This window comes from Theropithecus gelada, chromosome 11, assembly GCF_003255815.1.
Source record: "Theropithecus gelada isolate Dixy chromosome 11, Tgel_1.0, whole genome shotgun sequence".
Taxonomy (NCBI): Eukaryota; Metazoa; Chordata; class Mammalia; order Primates; family Cercopithecidae; genus Theropithecus; species Theropithecus gelada.
Window position 1 is genome coordinate 81474458 of NC_037679.1, and position 19410 is coordinate 81493867.

At 42.5% G+C, this 19410-nt stretch overlaps 1 protein-coding gene across 2 annotated transcripts in view; it reads right to left on the reverse strand.

Annotated features, from left to right (window-relative positions):
- Positions 1-19410, reverse strand: part of CLIP1 (CAP-Gly domain containing linker protein 1) — a 153897-nt gene that overhangs the window by 19925 nt on the left and 114562 nt on the right. The gene's annotated exons all lie outside the window — the stretch shown is intronic.

Sequence of the window (19410 nt, forward strand, 5' to 3'; positions counted from 1 at the left end):
TACAAGTGCCTACCACCATGCCCAGCTAATGTTTGTATTTTTAGTAGACAGGGTTTTGCCATGTTGGCCAGGCTGCACACTGTTAATTTTTTAAATAAGGGTAAAAAAGCTCTTATATGTTTTTCTTAAATAAAAATATAACAGCAAAGATTATGTAATGGTTTCCAACAGCCTAGCATTTAAGTTACCAGCTCACTCTACGTAGTTATAGTCATTATTAGTTATGTTCATGCTTTGCTATGAGGTCTTACTTTTAAAATTCTTAAATATACGTAACACATGTTCTGAACATAAATATCCCTTTACCATGAAATCTATAGAGGTTAACATAGTTTTATAGACTCTTTGATGTCCTAGCCCATTAAGATATATGTTTTTTCTGCATGACTAATTCACAGAAATATTTAGAAATTTTTAGAATGAAAGGAAGAAAAAAGAGTGGGAGGCAAACTTTTAAAAAATGAAATGAGAAAGAGAACATCTGGAGAGTGGGATATGGAGATGAGAAGGGTTTTCATTTTGGTCTTTATGCCCTTTGTACAGTTTATATTTATTCTTTAAAGAAGGAATCTGTTTTCGTTTTAAAACTTAAAAGTTAAAAAAAATGAATACTTAAAACTGGAAAATTTTTACAATGAATATACAAATGGACAAAGAGCATGGCAGATAATTCACAAAACAGAAAATAAAAATCATTAATGAACATTTGAAAAATCATTCAACCTTACAAACACACAATACACAAAGATTCTCCCTCTTTCTCAGAGGGTCCATGTGCCTGAACTTCCAAGGAAGAGATGTTTGGTATTTATTATACTGATCTTTATAGAAAACAATGTTTTTTCTTCTTCTGGTCCAGGATTATTACCCAATCTAGGAGATAACAAGCTGCATCTAGCAGTTTTATTTCTTTTTTCTTTTTCTTTTTTTTTTTAAAGACAGCATTTTACTCTTGTTGCCCAGGCTGTAGTGCAATGGCACGATCTCACCTCACTGCAACCTCCGCCTCCTGGATTCATGTGATTCTCCTGCCTCAGTCTCCTAAGCAGCTGGGATTACAGGCACCACCATGCCTGGCTAGTTTTTCATATTTTTAGTAGAGACAGGGTTTCACTATGTTGACCAGGCTGGTCTCAAACTCCTGATCTCAGGTGATCCACCCGCCTCAGCCTCCCAAAGTGTTGGGATTACAGGTGTCAGCTCCCGCACCAGGCCCTTCTTTTCTTTTTTTCTGAGATGGAGTCTCACTCTGTCACCTAGGCTGGAGTACAGTGGCGCGATCTTGGCTCACTGCAACCTCTGCCTCCCAAGTTCAAGCGATTCTCCTGTCTCAGCCTCCCGAAGAGCAAGGATTACAGGCGTGTGCCACCACACCCAGCTAACTTTTGTATTTTTAGTAGAGATGGGGTTTCACCATGTTGGACAGCCTGGTGTCGAACTCCTGACCTCAGGTGATCCACCCGCCATGGCCTCCCAAACTGCTGGGATTACAGGTGTGAGCCACCGCACCCAGCCAGTTCCTCCAGTTCCTCATTCTTGCCTTGTATTTTGTGGCCTTGACCGTTTTGAAGAGTAGAAGCCAGTTATTTTGTAGAGTATCAGTTTGGATTCGTCTGATGTTTCCATGTGATTAGAGTCAAATCATGCACTTTTTGGCAGGAATACCACAGAAGTAATCCTGTGTCCTTCTCAGTAGATGATATCAGGAGGTACACACTGTTAATTTTTGGTGAGGTTAACTTCGGTCACTTGGTTAAGAAAGAAGTATCTTCCATGTTTCTCCACTGGAAAGATACTATTTTTTTCTTTGTAATTAATATGTATTTTTGGGGGATACATTTTGAAACTATGTAAATATCCTGTTATTCAACAAACTTTTACCTACTTATTTTAGCAAAGATTGATGATTCTTGCCTGAAAAAATTATTACCATGCTGGTTACCATATGGTGATTGTATGATTCCATCATTCCATCCATTAAATATTTATTAGTTGGCCTTCTACCATCAGGAAGGGCTTTCATTTTCCATCCATCCATCCATCCATCCATCCATCCATCCATCCATCCAAGACAGAGTCTCGCTCTGTCACCCAGGCTGGAGTGCAGGGATGCAATCTTGGCTCACTGCAACCTCCACTTCCCAGGTTCAAGCAATTCTCATGCCTCAACCTCCCAAGTAGCTGGGATTGCAGGCATGCGCCACCTCGCCCAGCTAATTTTTTTTTTTGTTTGTTTGTTTTGTTTTGTTTTAGTAGAGATGGGGTTTCACTATATTGGCCAGGCTGGTCTCGAACTCCTGGCTTCAAGAGATCTGCCCATCTTGACCTCCCAAAGTGCTGGGATTACAGGTGTGAGCCACTACTCCTGGCTTCCATTTATTTATTAATACCTGTTTAGATTCATGGTTTCCTGTTATTCAATCGGTTATAATCCATTATATCTCTATGTATTTTGATGCTCAAATTATCTAATATTTGGTCAGTGGGAGCTTCTTCAAGATGGCTCTGATGTCCTCTCCACTAATCTCCATTATTCTTTGAGCGCTTCCTTGCTTTTTGGTACACAAAATATTCCATGCTCACCTTATACTCTTTCCGTCCCAGCCCTGGAATCAGCCATTTCTCTATGGACTTCTTGTTCCTTTAGTGACGAGTATTTAGAAAACAAGCTCTAGGCACTAGTTGTGCTCACTGGTACTGGGTTTTGTTGCTTCTAAGCCCTGTCAGTGGAGTTGACCAAAACTTAAAACTTCTACTCTTCAAAAGACATTGTTAAGAAAATATAAAGACAAGCCACAGATGGAGAGGAAACATCTGCAAAACACAACCCAATAAAGAACTTGTATCTAGAATATATTAAGAACTCTCACAATGCAATAATATGTAGACACAGAAACAAAATGAAAAACGACCAAAAGATTTGAACAGACATTTTACCAAAGAAGAGAGACAGATGGTTAGTAAGCACAGGAAAACGATACTCAGCATTATCAGTCATCAGGAGAACATAAACTGAAACCACACTGAGATACACTCCATGTGCCACCTGGGCACCCAAGCCCTCCATCCCAGTGGTTCCCTAGTTGGCAAGTAGATTAATGTTTAATATTAAAAAGACAAAACAAAACAAAAACCCCTAGATGCTGAGAAGTATGTGGAATAACAAGAAACCTCATAAGTTGCTGGTGGGAATGTAAAATAGTACTGATTTTGGAAAATGGTTTGAGAATTTCTTTTTCTTTTCTTTTTTTTTTTTTTTTTTTGAGATGGAGTTTCACTGTTGTTGCCCAGGCTGGAGCACAATGGTGCAATCTCAGTTCACTGCAACCTCCACCTCCCCGGTTCAAGCTATTCTCCTGCCTCAGCCTCCTGAGTAGCTGGGATTATAGGCATGTGCCACCATGCTCGGCTAATTTTGTATTTATAGTAGAGACGGGTTTTCTCCACGTTGATCAGGCTGGTCTCGAACTCCAGACCTAAGGTGATACACCCGCCTCGGCCTCCCAAAGTGCTGGGACTACAGGTGTGAGCCACCGTACCCGGCCTGAGAATTTCTTAAAAAGTTAAACATACACTTACCATACTAGCAATTCCACTCTTAGGTGTTTACCCATTATAAATGAAAACATATGCCCTGGCCTCTTCACGAATGTTCAAAGCAACTGTACTCAAAATACTCCCAAACTGGAACAACCCAGTGTCCAAATGGATAAAGCAACTATGATATAACCCCAATCTATTGATGTACATAACAACATGGACAGAGCTCCAAAGCATATGCTAAGTGAAAGAAACTTAGAGAGACTGGGCGCAGTGACTCACACCTGTAATCTCAGCACTTTGGGAGGCCAAGGCAGGACGACCACTTGAGCCCAGGAGTTTGCGACCAGCTTGGGTAACATAGTGAGACTGTCTCTACAAAAAGATCAAAAAATTAGTCAAGTGTGGCGTGGATGCCTATAGTCCTAGCCTCTCAGGAGGCTGAGGTGGGAGGCTACAATGAGCCAAGACTGCAACACTGCACTCCAGCCTGGGTGACAGAGTGAGACCCTGTCTCAAATAATAATAATAGATAAAAATAGGGCCGGGTGCGGTGGCTCACACCTGTAATCCCAGCACTTTGGGAGGCCAAGGTGGGCGGATCACGAGGTCAGGAGATAGAGAGCATCCTGCGTAACTAACATGGTGAAACCCCGTCTCTACTAAAAACACAAAAAATTAGCTGGGCATGGTGACGGGCACCTGTAGTCCCAGCTACTCGGGAGGCTGAGGCAGGAGAATTGCTTAAACCCAGGAGGCAGAGGTTGCAGTGAGCCGAGATTGTGCCATTGCACTCCAGCCTGGGAGACAGAGCGAGACTCCATCTAAAAAAATAATTAATTAAAAATAAGTTAACATTAAAATTAAAATTAAAAATAGAAAAAAATTTTCTCTTTGGGAGGCTGAGATGGGCGGCAGATCATTTGAGGTTAGGAGTACGAGACCAGCCAGCCAACACGATAAAACCCTATCTCTACTAAAAATACAAAAAATGAGCCAGGTGTGGTGGTGCGTGCTTGTGGTCCAGCTACTCAGGAGGCTGAGGCAGGAGAATCGCTTGAACCCAGGAGGCAGAGGTTGCAGTAAGCCAAGATAGCACCACTGCACTCCAGCCTGGGCAACAGAGTGAGACTCCATTTCAAAAAAAAAAAAAAAATTAAAAAGAAACTAGATCTATACAAGGCTATATAATGTTTTGAATTTCCCAAATTTTCTTATGTATCATGTCTAACCTTTTCTACTGTGGTAAGGGAAGATAGTTTGAAATAGTTCACTCTTTTAAATTTACTGAAAATCATTTTATGGTCTAACACATAAACTGTCCTGGAGAATGCTCCCTGTGCGCTTGAGAAGTGTGTGTATTCTGCTGTTGTCGGATGGAACAATCTGCAGATGACTGACTGTTAGGTCTAATTGATTTATAGTGTTATTCAAGTCTTCTGTTTCCGTCTTCATCTCTGCATAGTTGTTCTATCCATCACTGAAATGGGGTACTGAAGTCTTCAGCTATAATTGTTGAATTCTATTTGTGTTTTTAATTCTGTCAGTTTTTGCTTCATGTATTTCGGGACTCCGTTATTAGGTACATCTACGTTTAAAATTGTTATGTCTTCCTGATGGATTGATATGTTTTCATTGTTCTCTTCTCTAGTAACAATTTCTGCCTTAAAATCTATTTTGTCTGATACTAGTATAGTTTCTCCAGCTTGCTTTTGGTTACTGTTTGCATGGCATATCTTGTTCCATCCTTTTACTTTCAACCTATTTGTGGTTTTGAATCTAAATTGCATCTCTTATAGACACCATATAGTTAGATCATGTTTTTTAAAAAGTCCATTCTGCTAGTCTCTGCCATTTATTCAGAGTGTTCAATCCATTTATGTTTACTGTGTTTTTGAATAAGGTTACATACTGTTTTGACTCCATTTATGTGACCTACTGAAAAAGGCAAAACTATTGGACCAGAAAAGAGATAAGCGTTTTCAGGGAGTGAGAATGAACTGACTATAAAGGAGGATAAGAGAACCTTTTGGTGTGAAGGAAATCTTGACTGTGGGGTCAGTTTTATGACTGTATATATTTGTCAAAACTCACCAAACTATACACTTATAAAGGGTAAATTTTATTTGATGTAAATTAGACCTCAATAAAGATGACTCTGAGAAAAAGAAAGCAAGTTGGAGTAATTTGTGCAATACGGCTTTTGTAGAAAACAAAAACAATGTATGCATATATGCATTTGCATATGCTGGTATCCACATGAGGAACACCAAGGAAAAATATACCATTTATAATGTAGCTTCAATGAAATGGCAATGAAGAGTAATAACTTTTAAATTACACATATTTGTATTGTTTCATGTTACAAATGTATTATATTTCTAATTTAAATATAACATTAAAATTTAAAATAAATAATTCTTATTTCTTTGGAAATAAAAAATTTATAGATGAAATGACAGGATATCTAGGATTTAGGATTTGCTTCACAACGCTCAGGGTAGAGCTGGGTGTGGTGGCTCATGCCTGTAGTCCCAGCTACTCAGGAAGCTGAGGCAGGATTGCTTTAGCCTTATAGCTAGAGGCTTCAGTAGGCTGTGACCATGCCACTGCACACTAGCCTGGGTGACAAAGCGAGATTAACTCAAAAAAAAAACCCAAACAAACAAACGCAGGGCATACAAGGTAGAGAGGATGAATGGGAGTATAGCAGAGACGAGTGGCCAAGAGTTAACTGCTAATGGAATTTTATACACAAAGATTCATTGTACTGCTCACTCGGCTTCTGTATATGCTTGAAACTTTTCATAATAAAAGGTTAAAAAGGAACATGGATATGTAAAGGGGAAAAAAGGGAGAGTTGAAGAAGAATATTTCAGAGAACGATGTTACAGTGAAAGTGATGCCCAAATAATCAGTTTGGGGAACACTGGACCAGAAAATCTCCAAGAGCTCATCTATGCATAACCCTCTTTTGTAAATAAACATGGTGGGTACTTTGTTTTATGTCTGTCAGCTACGCTAAGAAAAATAGTAGCTCGGGTGAAATGAAGGACATGTAGAAGTCCATAGTCATAACATATACAACTTCTGCTTTGTCGGCTCAGTAAAACCACTTGAATACAAATCTCCAGAGACGAGAAGCGCCTTTCTGTTTTGTGTACTGTGATCTCCTCTATATTTGGAACACTGACGGGCACACAGTAGGCACTCAATAACTATGTACTGCATGAACGAATGTGTCATAGTCAGTAAGCTGGTGCTCTCAATGGGTATAGTTAGTAGTGGCACTCAGAAGCCAGGATTCTCACCGAATGAAGAACTTTCTGCTCAAGTGAGGTGTTCACATTTGGGCTATTTTAGTCTCTTCTCGAACCAAGCAAGTGTTCTGAGGCCCAAAATAGCAGCTCTACCTTGACAGCACAAAACCCATTCCCTGTGTCTGAGAAATTCTAGTCTCGCCTCCCACACACAGACTTCTGCTCCTGGAAGTGGAGAAGGTAACGGGGAAAACGGAAGAGGAAGACGCAGTCATTTTTGTATGGCAAAGCCCTTTCAGAGAAGAAAGGAGTGGCGCGGACACAGCGATCGGCTGCGTAGATTCGCCTTTTGCTCAGCTTCTGGGACAGCTTAGCTGGTGGCCCCATCAGGGATCACCACAACTATGGAGCCACTTCCGGCAAGGTCATGTCGCCTTCCCAGGAAGGACCACAACCAGTGACTGATCCATGTGGGATTACAGAGAGACTGGCCATCTCAGTCCAGTTTGGGACAAATCTGCATGGCCACTCCAGCTCCAGAGCTCCCCATGGCATTGGTCAAGGCTGTTGCTGGGCCTGCATCATGGCTCAGCTTCTCCCACTGCCTAATCCTGTCTCTTTCTCCTCCTCTCCATAGGAGCTGCCCCGAGAGCATACTTCAGTATCATCACACTCAACTCTCCCTCGGCCTGTTTCCCAGGGAACTCAACCCACAGCAGTGCGCATTATGCTACCAACTAAAGTTCTATATTATGCAGGAAAGACCACATGCCTCAGGACTGGTTTAAGTTTACATGAATATGTACATGAATTATGTAAGAATATTTACATCTTCAGGCTGGGCATGGTGGCTCACGCCTGTAATCGCAGCATTTTGGGAGGCCGAGGCGGGTGGATCACCTGAGGTCGAGTTCAAAACCAGCCTGGCCAACGTGGCCAAACTCCATCTCCACTAAAAATAAAAAAAAATTAGCTGGGCGTGGTGGCAGGTGCCTGTAGTACCAGCTACTAGGGAGCCTGAGGCAGAAGAATTGCTTGAACCCAGGAGGCAGAGGTTGCAGTAAACTGAGATTACGCCATTGCACTCCAGCCTGGGTGACAGAGCAAGCTTCTGTCTCAAAAAAAAAAAAAAAAAAAAAAAAAAAAAATTTTTTTACATGTTCAAATACATTCACACAGGTATCATTGTCCTCATCAAAGAATGACACTGGGGCTGAGCGGTGGCGCACGCCTGTAATCCCAGCACTTTGGATGAGCCAGGTGGATCACTTGAAGTCAGGAGTTCAAGACCAGCCTGGTCAACATGGCAAAATCCTGTCTCTACTTTTTATACTAAATACAAAATTAGCTGTGTGGTGACGCATGCCAGTAGTCCCAGCTACTAGGGAGGCTGAGGCAGGAGAATCGCTTGAACCCGGGAAGCGGAAGTTGCAATGAGCCGTGATTGCGTCACTGCACTCCAGCCTGGCAACAGGGTGAGAGTCCATCTCAAAAAAAAAAAGAAGAATGATATCAATGGTGTGGCTACAGGGCGGGAATATCGTGACTGCCTGAAGCCAATACATACAAGTAGTTCTTTTTTTTTTTTTTTTTTTTGAGATGGAGTCTGGCTCTGTCGCCCAGGCTGGAGTACAGTGGCCGGATCTCAGCTCACTGCAAGCTCCGCCTCCCGGGTTTACGCCATTCTCCTGCCTCAGCCTCCCGAGTAGCTGGGACTACAGGCGCCCGCCACCTCGCCCGGCTAGTTTTTTTTTTTTGTATTTTTTAGTAGAGACGGGGTTTCACCGTGTTCGCCAGGATGGTCTCGATCTCCTGACCTAGTGATCCGCCCATCTCGGCCTCCCAAAGTGCTGGGATTACAGGCTTGAGCCACCGCGCCCGGCCCACAAGTAGTTCTTCACACAGAGTGCACATGTCACCTTAATCTTTACTTTTTACTCCTGGGTGCTGAAAAGACAATAGCTACTCTTCCCTTAATACTGCTAGTATGTTTAGTGCAGCTGAAGTGCATCTTTTGTTCAGATGCAAACACCCTTAACTATGCAGAGGCAGAGTGGAAAAGATCTACACCCTTTGGCCTAGACTCTGGCAGTCATTTCCAGAATGGATAACTTCTCAGTGCCAGGCAATGGCTTTCTACAAAACCCCTCAAAAGTCAGAGAGGTTAAGAGGACTCCCAAGTCTAGAGGAACGTCTCAAGCAAGAAACTTAAAAGATACGAAAGAGAATACACAGGCTGTAAAAAGACTTTCAGTAACTGAACATAACGCTTGGACCATTTCCTAAACGTAACAATGCTTGAATGCATGTGATTGGGTGAAAGGATGATTCCCACAGAACCGAAACAAATCAGACATTTGGCTTTAGTGACTCCCTAAGTTGCGGATATAATTATTATTTTTTAAAATAATAATTATTGTTAAAATGATACATGCTGTTTTTTTAAAAGAATAAATTCAGCAATATTTTAAAAAAGACAGCTGGGTGTGGTGGCTCACGCCTGTAATCCCAGCACTTTGGGAGGCCGAGGTGGGTGGATCACGAGGTCAGGAGTTCAAGACCAGTCTGGCCAACACAGTGAAACCCCATCTCTACTAAAAATACAAAAAATTAGCTGGGCGTGGTGGTGGGTGCCTGTAATCCCAGCTACTCAGGAGGCTGAGGCAGGAGACTCGCTTGAATCTGGGAGGTGGAGGTTGCAGTGAGTTGAGATCGCACCATTGTACTCCAGCCCAGGAAACAGTGCAAGACTCAGTCTCAAAAAAAAAAAAAAAAATGAAAGAAAGAAAGAAGAAGGAAATATATTTCCCCAATTCTTCCACTTAGAAATAACTACAACTAGGCTGGGTGTGACAGCTCATGCCTATAATCCCAGCACTTTGGGAGTCCAAGGCCAGAGGATCGTTTGACTCCAAGAGTTTGAGATCAGCCTGGGCATCACAGCAAGACCCTATCTCTACCAAAATCAAACAACCAAACCTTAAAAATTAGCCAGGCATGGTGGTATGTGCCTGTGGTCCCAACTACCCGGGAGGCTGAGCCGGAAGGATGGCTTGAGCCAGCCACTCGAGACTACAGTGAGCTGTGATTATGTCACTGTACTCCAGCCTGGACGGCAGAGCAAGACACCGTCGAAAATGAAAGAAAGTAAAAGAAAAAAACATAACACTAGCTGAATGACATGCCAGACATCTCCATGTATATACACAATGAGAAGGACAGAGAGGGGGAAAAAGCAAATTCAGTTTTACTTTAACAGGAGAGAGAATAAATGGAAGTAAAATAAATTGGTTTAGAGCAAAAAAATGTTATGTTATTTATCACAAGATATACATGATTCTAAGACATCCCAATAGGTTCATACTATTCATTGGTTTTGTAAAATTTAAGTAAAATATGTTCTTAAAATGTAAGAGGTTGATGTAATTTTCTTAGGTATAAATTAATTCTCTTTTTGTTTTGAGTCAGGGTCTCACTCTGTCACCCAGGCTGGAGCGCAGTGGCGCAATCTCAGTTCACTGCAACCTCCGCCTCCCAGGTTCAAGTCATTTTCCTGTCTCAGCCTCCCAAGTAGCTGCCCGACCTTAATTTTAATTTTAAGCCATACTGAACATTTCTGTGATATAAAAGATGAGGAAATTTGTACACTTCTTTCAGTCGTACCCCTCGAATTTTGTTAGTCACATTCTCTCTCTATTTTTTTCTACTGTTTTTCCTTTTTCTTTTTACCTTGCAAATGTTTTAAACTTGCATTCACCAAGTGATCAAAATTAACATCACCAATAATGGGACAAAGAAACATCACATGCCTCCTGGCAGGACACAGTATCACTTATATAGTCTTTCCACTAAAAATGCATAACCTGAATATCATCAGGAAGCAGCATCAGACAAACTCAAAATGAGAGACTTTATGCAGCTTAACTGGCCTGTTCTCATAAAAAATGTCAATGTCATGGAAGACAAAAACAGAGGAATCGTTCCAGATTAAAGATGACTAAAGAGACGCGACAACTCAGTGAAAAGAATGCATGATCTTGGACTGGATCCTGAATTTAAAAAATAATGCTGTAAAGGACATTACTGGGACAACTGCCTGAACAGGAACAGGGTCTGTACATTAGGTAATAGTGTTGTATCGAGGTTAAACTTCCTGAATTTGATGACTGCACTATGCTTATGTAAAAATAATAGAATATATGAGCATCATTTGTTCTATTCTTATAACTATTCACAAAGTTTGAAATAATCTCCAAATAAAATATTAAAAACATTAGTCTGGGTCGGGCGCAGTGGCTCATGCCTATAATCCCAGTGCTTTGGGAGGCCGAGGCGAGTGCATCACTTGAGGTCAGGAGTTTGAGACAAGCCTGGCCAATACGGCAAAACCCCATCTCTACTAAAAATACAAAAATTAGCTGGATGTGGTGGCGCGCACCTGCATTTCCAGGTACTCTGGAGGCTGAGGCAGGAGAATTGCTTGAACCCAGGAGGCAGAGGTTGCAGTGAGCCGAGACTGCAGCACTGCACTCCAGCCTGGGTGACAGAATGAGACTCTGTCTCAAAATAACAAAGAACCCCACAACATTAGTGTGTGCCCATAAACCCCACAGCTGTGTGCTTAGCTCTCTGTTTACTTGGATTTAATGCTCACGAGCAGTCCTTGTGTCCGCTTCTCTTTCGCTAAGGCCTTTACTTTGATTCATGTCTTGCTTGGCTCAAATTTATCATCAAGTGGCTCCTTTTCAGAAGGACTCACAAACACCACAGCTTTTAAGTCCTTTCATGTCTGAAAACATGTGCCTCCCATCTCACCTGAAGAGTCATTGTCTGGAGATGATGCTCTTGGCCATACTTCCTGTCCCTCAGAACTCCGGATGCAGTGCAGCAGAGCTTTCTTGCATTGAATGTATCTGCAGCTGGGTTGGTTTTTCAAGTTTTTATAAGAAATTTGATTTTTCTGCCTGGGCACTTAGAATTTTTTTTTTTTTTTAAGACAGTTTTGCTCTTGTTGCCCAGGCTGAAGTGTAATAGCGTGATCTCAGCTCACCACAACCTCCACCTCCTGGGTTCAGGCAATTCTCCTGCCTCAGCCTCCCAAGTAGCTGGGATTACAGGCATGAGCCACCACGCTTGGCTTTTCTTTTTTTTTTTTTTTTTTTGTATTTTTAGTAGAGATGGGGTTTCTTCATGTTGGTGAGGCTGGTCTTGAACTCCTGATCTCAGGTGATCTGCCTGCCTCGGTCTCCCAAAGTGCTGGGATTACAGGCGTGAGCCACCCCACCCAGCCTAGAATTATTTTTATATTGTTGAATTTCAATAATCACCAGGGTATTTTTGAGGGGTATCTATTATTGTGGACCAATTTTTCCCAGTGGGTCCCCTTACTGGGTTTCCATACAACCCACTCTCTTTTCTGTTTGTGGATTCAGTTCCTCTTTTACTTGGGGAAATTTCCTTATTATATCTCCTAATACTTTAAACACACACATACACACACATATTTTTTGAGACGGAGTCTTGCTCTGTCCCCCAGGCTAGAACACAGTGGTGTGGTCTCAGCTCACTGCAACCTCCGCCTCTCGGGTTCAAGCTATTACCTGTGTCAGTATCCAAGTAGCTGGGATTACAGGCGCCCACCACCACACCTGGCTAACTTTTTGATTTTTTAGAGACAGGGTTTTCACCATGTTAGCCAGGCTGGTTTCAAACTCCTGACCTCAAGTGATCCGCCCACCTCGGCTTCACAAATTGCTTGAATTACAGGCTTGAGCCACCTAAATATAGATACATTTTTGAGACAGAGTCTTGCTATGTTGCCCAGGCTGGTCTTGAACTCCTGGGCTCAAACAGTCTCCTGCCTTGGCCTCCCAAATTGCTGGGATTACAGGTGTGAGCCACTGCACCCGGCCCTTTCCTTTATATTTTAAGAAGCGTTTATAAGGCTGCTGTTTATGATGTATTTAGTAGTCTTGATCTGGTGTGGTTTGGTCTTCAATTTGTTTCCTTAATTCTTCAATCTCCGTTAAACTTGTGTCATTTTATCATCTTCTCTTTGAACAGTTGTTTTATTCAAATGACTTGAGTTTTACATAACACAAGGCACTATTTTCCCTGGGTAACAGCTTCTCTTGGCCTGAATTCCTGTGTCTCTCTGGCTCTCGATGTTCCCTTCTTTCCCGTTCCCTCTTAGGGTGCAGAATGTATACACTTCTTCATCTTATTCTGGATGGCTCTACCTAGACCTTGCCTTTGCTCACATATACTGAGAGTTTCCCCCAACACCCTTTCTACCTTATCTGAGGCCTTTATCTTTAACCGCTCTACAGCTAAAAGGTAAGCACTACAACTGACACATTTCTGTAGCCAGAGGCTTCTGGATAGAGTCAAGGTTGGGATAATTGAGGCTACAATAGACTCTGCTGGTGATCTCTTTCCTGAGATTTTTTCTTCAGTGTTCTGTGCACATCACTCACTCTACCTGAACACAGGTAATCCCATTCCCACAGGAGAACATCCTCAGCCTTGGGGCACGTATCCCCAGTGGGCTGTTTCCACAGTGCTCCTACTGCTTCTGCTACCTTCCCTTCCTAGAGACTGGAACCCAGCCTCTCCTGTGATTGGAGGTGGTTATGTGATATAATCACAGAAATGTGAACTTTCTTCCCCAAATTAGAAGACGGAGCCCATGTGAGAAGCCCCTTGCGTTTCCCTGCCTTGTCCTCCCCCTGCTTCCTTCCAGAAAGCTCCGCGATGCTTCAGGTACAATAGCCGACCGGGGATCAGACGGACAAGAACTACACACCTAGCAGAGCAGCAAGCAGGAGGAAGAGCCAGCTCCGTGCAGACGTTCCTGAGGGGGTACCCACCCCAGACTGCCTACTGCGGACTTATTATCACTTGGGAAAAATACCCACAGTGCCTTGTGCCTGTCAGCCGCAGTTTGTTGGCTGGACTAGCTACAGAAAATGACCACTGGCAGTTTTTCCCACTGTTGGTAAAATCCTGCGGTGGTGCAAAGGGGCATCGAACCTCAGAAACTTTTCCTTTACTTTTCCCAGGCTGTCTACTCACCTCTTCAGTCTAATTTTTTCCAAACTAGACTGGGCACAGGGATGGGGAGAATTTGAGTAAAAATTTTTAGGATTTTGCTGTTCACCATCCTTTCCACTTAACACTGGGGACAAAGTGTCAGAGTCAAACCACAATTTTGTTTCCTTTCTTGGTTGTCAATTTACTTTTTATTTTTTGAGACAGAGTCTTACTCTGTCGCCCAGGCTTGAGTCCAGTGGTGCAATCTCTGCCTCCTGGGTTCAAGTGATTCTCCTGCCTCAGTCTCCCGAGTAGCCAGAACTACAGGCGCCCGCCACCGTACCCGGTTCATTTTTGTGTTGTTTTATCAGAGATGGGGCTTCACCATTGTTTCTCAGCTGATCTCAAACTCCTGACCTCAGGTGATCTGCCTGCCTCAGCCTCCGAAAGGGCTGGGATTACAGGTGTGAGCCTCCGCGCCCAGACTTGAGTGCCAATTTAAAAGTTTACAGCATGAAGTTGACTGGCTTTGTTGGCTTCTACTGGACACATATTTTAATACAGAAAAACTGTGTTCATAGCATTGGGTACTGAAGGGAGAGAGAGTCTGTGATCCAGCTTCAATCAGCCCTAGTTGCCCAGAAGTCCCTGAGCCCAGATTAAAATTATGATGGCTGATAACCACCATTTTTCCAAACTAATACACAATAAGCTAAAAATAGCTTTCCCTTTCTAAGCATTCATGTCTGGGAATTGAGGCTCATTTATTAAATGGCAGGTGACTTCATGATCAATTTAGATGCTAACCTCAATTTTTTTGTATAACACATCTGCTGTAACCTCTGTCAGGAAAAACTGTTCATGAAAAACAGGTATTGAGTCATTTAATCCCTGTCCGGTTTCCATAAGCAAACTGTAACCTCATTCTACAAATAGCCAGGGGGAGAATCAGCTCTGTTCCCATAGTGACAGCTCACTGTATTTGCTATCTTTACAAGGTGGAACACATGTGAGGTTTGGAAATGATAAATCAGACATATCAAAAGTGACTACCTAAGGTGACTATTTCTATAGAAGAACTAACATTATTTTTAGAATTCCCTATGAAAAGAAAATAGAGGCTAGACTATACCTGTGGTCCCAGCTACTGGGAAGTCTGAGGCTGAAGGATCCCTCGAGCCCAGGAGATTGAGGCTGCAGTGAGCTACGATAGCACCACTGCTCTCCAGCCCAGGTGACAAAATAAGACACTGTCTCTTAAAAAAAGAAACGAATGCTCTGTATGGTTTCCATTACTCTTAAACCATACGACCCTGCCTGCATTTACATTGTATGCTTCTATCAGCCATGCAGAGAGCAAATGCCCCACTAAGTTGGTGATCAGGCTTTTGGCGACCACAACTCTGCAACAAAAGCTATTGCGATGGTTAATACTGAGTGTCAACTCGATTGGATTGAGGATAAAAAGTATTGATCCTGGGCATGTCTGTGAGGGTGTTGCCAAAGGAGATTGAATGTTTGAGTCAGTGGGCTGAGAAAAGCAGGCCCACCCTTAATCTAGGTGGGTACAATCTAATCAGCTGCCAGCTTGACCAGAATAAAAAGCAGTCAGATGGCTGGGAGCAGTGGCTCATGCCTGTAATCCCAGCACTTTGGGAGGCTGAGGGGGGCAGATTGCCTGAGCTCAGGAGTTCGAGATCACCCTGGGCAACATGATGAAACCCAGTCTCTACTAAAATACAAAAAATTAACCAGGCCTGGTGGCATGCGTCTGTAGTCCCAGCTACTAGGGAGGCGCTACTAGGGAGGCTAAGGCATGAAAATCGCTTGAGCGCAGGGGGCAGAGGTTGCAGTGAGCCAAGATTGAGCCACTGCTCTCCAGCTTGGACTACAAAGTGAGACTCCATCTTAAAAAAAAAAAAAAAAAGCAGGCAGAATGTGAAAAGACTAGACTGACTTAGCCTCCTAGCCTACATTTTTCTCCCCTGCTGGAGCTTCCTACCCTAGAACACTGGACTTCAAGTTCTTCAGCTTTGGGCTTCCTTGGTCCTCAGCTTGCAGATGGCCTCTTGTGGGACCTTGTGATTGTGTGAGTTAATAGTCCTTAATCAACTCCCCTTCATATATATCTATCCTATTAGTTCTGTCCCTCTGGAGAACTCTGACTAATACAGCTATGAAACTGGAGGTAAAAGGAATCATCTAAAAAAGTGGAAAGAGCAGTCACAAAGTCTGTCTTCTTCTGTAAAACAGAAACTGGGCCCTAGCTAAAAACAAGTTACTCACCAAACACCCATGCATTCATTCAAACCTACAGGTCGTACTATACGATTCCTACTTTCTCACAGTCTGTGGGAGAAGCAGGAGAAGCAGAAGCACACAATGCTGACCACAATGCTGGGTTCTAAGGGTCAGGGCACTGCAGAGCCCACACCTAACCACAGAGGGGCAGCAGCTTGCTCTGCTTAAGATCAGAAGCGATGACCTTCAAGATGTGCCTTTAACAATGAGGACACGCTCACCAAGTGGGAAAGGAGACAAGAAAAGATGCAAAAGCGGCCAGGCGCGGGTGGCTCAAGCCTGTAATCCCAGCACTTTGGGAGGCCGAGACGGGTGGATCACGAGGTCAGGAGATCGAGACCATCCTGGCTAACACGGTGAAACCCCTTCTCTACTGAAAAATACAAAAGGCTAGCCGGGCGAGGTGGCGGGCGCCTGTAGTCCCAGCTACTCGGGAGGCTGAGCCAGGAGAATGGCGTAAACCCGGGAGGCGGAGCTTGCAGTGAACCGAGATCCAGCCACTGCACTCCAGCCCCGGCGACAGAGCGAGCCTCCGTCTCGAAAAAAAAAAAGAAAAGATGCAAAAGCAGACCTGTGAATGGCAAGATTCTGGGACGCACTGGGTTTTCTAAGCAAAATAAACATTTGAGGTAGAAAAAAAAAAGTACCAGTAGGGTTCAGAGTCCATTTTTAGAGCACTGTTTGACCCTACCTACCCCATTTCTAGCTCACAGCTTTTTAAAACCTTCAACAACAATAATCATGAAGTAAGCAGAAAAAAGTTTTATTCTCACAATAGAACAGCAGCTGGACAAACAGGCTTTCAAGTTAGGCAGACATGATTTCGAATCTCGGCTCCTCCACTGCCTATCTGTGTGTCCTTGGTAAGTTAGTTCACTTTTTTTTTTTTGGGAGATGGAGTCTCACTCTGTCGCCCAGGCTGGATTCAAGCAATTATCTGCCTCAATATCCCGAGCAGCTGGGATTACAGGCACCCGCCACCAAGCCTGGTTAAATTTTTGTATTTTTAGTAGAGATAGGGTTTCACCATCTTGGCCAGGCTGGTCTCGACTCCTGACCTCATGATCCACCCGCCTCAGCCTCCCACAATGCTGAGATTACAGGCGTGAGCCACCACACCCAGCCGTTAGTTCACTTTTGAGCCTGTTTCCTGTCTAAAAATAATCCTACTATCTCTGAGGTAGGTTGTGATGATTCCATGAAATAATGGTAAAGCAATCGGCTCAGTTCAACAAATTATGATGCTTCTAAATAAAGGAATCAGGAAAGAACCTAGGAGGTGGGTCAGTATTTACCTTTCCCAAGTCAATCTAGTCGCCGCTGTCTCGATTTTAGAATGAAAAAGCAAATTTTTCTGTAGTACTACAACTAAAATTATTTTTTTTAAATAGCATTTCTGCCAAATACTGTAGCTCTGTAATACATTTCTAACACAGTTGATCAATAGTTTGACTTAACTATAGAAAGCAACTAAGTGAAATTTTATAGAATTCTTGGAGATGATACAATAAGAGAGTAACAGAGCCCAATGAATTAATCGGTCTTCATTAAACTAAGGTTGCTTCTAAGTTACTTTAAACGGGTGGCTCACTCCACTCTTTTGAAATATATATACCATGGAAAGAATGATCTGTAATCTTTCTTGGTAATCAATATTTTTCACAATCTCCATCATGAAAGCCTATCACATTTTAGTTCACACACACATTATTTCTTCTTCTGAGTTACATACAGGAAACTACCACTGGCATAAGAATCCATCCCATTCTTTAAAAGGAAGTCACTTGTTGGCCGTTCCTGTAGGCATTATTTTCTAACACTCTGCAAAGTACCTGATTTTTACATTTTTTAGTCACAAAACCTTTTCAGTAGGAAGCTAATTGAAATCTTTACTGCAAAAGAGAACAGAGCTGCTAGGATGGAGAGGAGCCCAAGACAGGCAAAGAAACTGTGGGAAATTCTAAACAAGGAAGAATGATGTCTCCTGAATTCCTTCTGGTTCTGAGTGACAGAGACAAGAACTGTAATCATCAGTCCAGTCAAGGGCCACAGCATTAAGATAAGAGGATTATCTCTGTGTGTTCCTCCTATTTATGGAACCCACTCTCTCTACCAGAGGTGTTCAATGAAACGATAAGAGATGGCAATAGACTCAGCACTTAGCCAACATCCTTCTCCTTCCAAGTCCCTGTGGACACACTGATGCTGGAGATGCCAAATGCTGTAGGTGTTTTAGCTTGTGCCAGGAAAAAAGAACCCCTGCTGGTTAATGGGCTTCCATGCTTCATGAACTCCAGTTTCTCACAAACTCATCAAAGGAGAGTGCAGTGACCCTAGTTAAGTCAACACACTGATTCTTTCCTTGGCCCCCATCAGAAGATGACATCTCTTGACACTAGTCGCCAAATGCTGCTGAACGAATTACTATCATCTTTGTGCTTCCGTTTCCCTTTTTACAAATAGGGATAATAATAGTGCTATTGCTTAGAATTGTGGCAGGGACTGCGATGATAGCTAGCACTTATTTGTGCCTGTCACATAGCAAGAGCCCAAAACTGTTAGCTACTATCAACAACAGCAACATCATCATCTTGGAGTCTGGAGAGACGTGGCATTTCCTTCACAAAACAAGAAAATTGTGGAGAGCAACAATGAAGATTTTAAAGTCTAAGATTAACTCTCCAAAAAGTGCTTTCACCACGAATTGCACCATGTCAATGGGTACTCAGTACAATTACCCCAAACTAATCCTAATCCCAAGTAAGAATTAATGTTTGGAACATATAATGGGGGAAAAAAAATTTTCCCCTTGGAGTATAAAGCAACAATGAATGACTACACAGCAAAAGTCTCCTAAAAATGTAATTTTAAGCTGCTGCTCCGAAGTCAGATGTGACTTACAATTCAGCACTTTGATTCAACTGTTAGAGAAAAATAAAAGGCAGAATACAGCTTCCTTTAAAATCAGTTTTGTTGCCATGTTTAATCAACTTCTCGATAAGAAACCTCTGAAATTTAAATATAGAAGAAAATAGGTTGTGGTTTGCTTATAGTTCATGCCAGTTGTAACATATATTCTATATTTACCAATGCACACAAGTGCACATGTATGCACAGTTCCATTAGAAAAGGCTTAAGCATGCTTTTTAATTTAAACAAAAGCAGAGTTCTATTTAAAATCAGCTGCCAACACTCACACCAAATCTATATTCTTGGAATCTGTTTCTTCAAAATCAATTTTGATGAAAGTGAAAAAAAATCTTAAGGGAAAAATAAT